Here is a 3,009-nt window from a genome sequence, read left to right on the forward strand (position 1 = left end):
ACAATATCATTGTATGTAATATGGTTTACCTTCCTTATTTTTGAAATTACCAATCCACTCATGAAATAGAAATTATTGTAGTTGGCTTTTTCTTATAAGATGGTAAATTATTCTTTCCACCGTATGTGTATGTAAAGAAGAACCACTTAATCCGTAGTTTTTGTTCCTAGAAAAGTAGAAAGCTGGTGTTCCCATAGATTATTATTACTCTATCAGATTTATTGGTGTTATTCAGTTTAGGTATTTTGATGGATATATCATTGAGACTGTTGCATTTTGGTGCTGTTTAAGCCTTTACAGTATCCTTCAATATGGAACAATTTGTATTCACCAGAATTTTTTTTCGTTATCTTTCCCTTTATTCTATGATGTTTGGTATTTAGTTTTTTTTTTTTTTTTTTTAAAGTAGGAATAACCTCTTGGTTTTTTTTTTTCTAACTAGATGAAGAGATCATATTCCTATGTGTATGTTAACCCCCTGATCATATTCCTACTCAAGCCCCTGCTTAAAGGTTTCTGAATTTGATTTTTCTCATCTTACAGGATCTATTTTACTTTTATTATGGTATTAAAATTGTATTGTCTAAATTGCGAAATTGTGAATTCATCTGTTTTGTCTAGTTTATTGCATTTAATCTTCGCTTGTAGTACTTGGTAGAACATCCCCTTTTCTAATTTTTATTTGTCCTTTGTTTTATATGTACACTCGGGAGCGCATTTAGGGTCCCACGATTTGACTCCATCTGTCCAAATCGGAGAAGCGATAATAGATCATTGCGTATTTCATCTAGCAGTCCAATGTCTCTTTCCCTCTTTCAAGATATTATTTATCTTTGTAGACGCTTATTATATTTTTTCTGCATATTATTATTTTGGATCTATGTTTTGTATGTTTCTTATTTGAATTAGTATGAATCTTTAAATAATTTTAGCAAATTTAATTGTTTTCTTTCTACTCCTTAGATTTAAAGTTTAGCAAATCACTAGGCTTTGGTATTTAATTTATATCGTTAAAAGGTTTAAATTTGGTAGGTAACATATGTACCTTTTAGAATAAATTGCTTTATCTTTAGAATTAAATAGTTTCTCATTACTAAGTAATGTCGAAATAATAAAATATAGGTTTTTATGGTAGGCGAATTTATCGTCTTTAGACTCGGAAATTGGCTTTAATTATTTTAGATATGGTAAATCAATTCCGTTGTCATCAATCTTAAATAACATTTATATTTTTGCCAATTTGGTTCCACAAGGCCTTTTTGAGGATTTCAAATAGTAATAAAAAAATATTTTTATTACATGAGTCTTTTCGCAAAAAAAAATAAAATTCTAAGTTATTGTAAACTTAACAACTAGATCCTTAGCTATTCATTTAGTGTAGGATAATTAACTCATTTTTATAAAAATTGGATTAAGAAAAAAAAAACGCAAAAGATTCATCTCTTCTCGGAATAAGAAATTTTTTTTTTTCTACCTTATTTTATTTATTGTTCATTTTTTTTTTTTTCAATTAAAAAGCTTTGTGAAATCATCTGAAATAATTTCATCATTGTTAAAAGGTTGTATAAAAATTATTTAAGTAATGTTCGAAAAGTAGATTTATGGGAGGGTGTTCTAAAATTTTTCTAACCGTTTTTTCTTATAAATAACTAGTGTATGTTACGTTTAGAAAGACATGTATTTTTTTTTAAGTTTTGCCTATATCGTTTTCTTAATTTAATATTTGATTTTCTTATCTAACTTAAGTTTGGCCGGTTAACCGTAGTTAGCGAATTTTTTAGGGTGCCTAATCCCTTCCCTTTAGGATAATTAGAACCATTACCCAGAATTTTAGGTTGCGTAGACCTTAAATGAAATCTTTAATTAATTTAATCACATAGTTTATAATAGGTGTCGTAATTCGCCGTAGAACTAATTTAGGTGATGACTTCCTTAAATCTAATTAGAAAGTTTTTCAATATGTTGTACGCTATTTTGACCTCGTGTTAAAATGGGGTATAAGAAGATTCATTAATACTTTTGGTCCATTATCATAAAGTGAACATTGTGAGATCATGTTACAATTACGATTTCAGATAATGTTATAAGTTATTTGTTAAAGAAATTACAATAAAAAATAAGAGAGTGAAAATTGGCTACTATTGAGACTTTACTCAAAATATTTTTCTTGAAGCAAAAATAATTTAAATTCATAAAAATTATATTATGACTACGATAATGTGAAGGAATACAAAATCTATTTAGAAAGAAAAATCTATCAAGACAAGCAATGAGAAGGAGTAACTCCTTTCTTCCCCATATAGGAGGGTGCAAATTAAAATATTGAATAAAATAATTTAAATTTCAAGTTAAAATTTTATAAAGAAGCCTCATGTATATAACTCTAAAGCACATCATTCATTAGTTCTTTGTTTTTCTAACCAAATTTTGTAGTAAGTTACTTTACTAATAATAATTATGTTAAATATACATTTTCTTTTGAAATTATGTGAGTTTTTTTTTACAAATTATAAACCAATATAGAACACAATATTATCTTACATGAGAAAATTGAAGGAAAGGTGTAATTTAAGTCTTGAGTAAAGGATTGGTGACATTGACCAACTTAAATAGTCAAACATAATTAGAAAATTTGATTAAGTTAATTGTGGACTTGATCAATATTTTCAAAACTTTCAATCTTTTCAAAAATATAAATTAACTCACACCCCTCTTCTTTCCAAATCAACCGTCTCTCCCCTCTGTCTCTCCACAGTTTCTCCCAACCAACAATTCTGCAAATTTATCCTTTTAATCCCCAGCGACTTCAACCTCCAGCGACAAATAGTTGGGTCGAATTTCAACTGTCAATCGACGTGACAGCTTTGCTCTCTGGCCACAACAACTTCGAATTCTTCATCGTCTCTTTTCTTCTTTCACAGGTAAAAAATTATGACGTTTTTAGATTTGAAGAAAACGAGGAACTCGAGCCAACTTCTCATCTAGTATTGGTTAAAAATTTTAATATTT

The 3,009-nt window shown here is 28.0% G+C and overlaps 1 long non-coding RNA gene across 1 annotated transcript in view; it reads left to right on the forward strand.

Moving 5' to 3' along the window:
• LOC124900115 overlaps positions 1-941 on the forward strand; it is a 7,499-nt gene extending 6,558 nt beyond the window's left edge. Inside the window, exon 2 of the long non-coding RNA XR_007057859.1 lies at positions 723-941. This is a non-coding gene — a long non-coding RNA (uncharacterized LOC124900115). The remainder of the gene's footprint in view (positions 1-722) is intronic.
• Positions 942-3,009: the final 2,068 nt, after the last annotated feature.

This window comes from Capsicum annuum, chromosome 7 (genome assembly GCF_002878395.1).
Source record: "Capsicum annuum cultivar UCD-10X-F1 chromosome 7, UCD10Xv1.1, whole genome shotgun sequence".
Taxonomy (NCBI): Eukaryota; Viridiplantae; Streptophyta; class Magnoliopsida; order Solanales; family Solanaceae; genus Capsicum; species Capsicum annuum.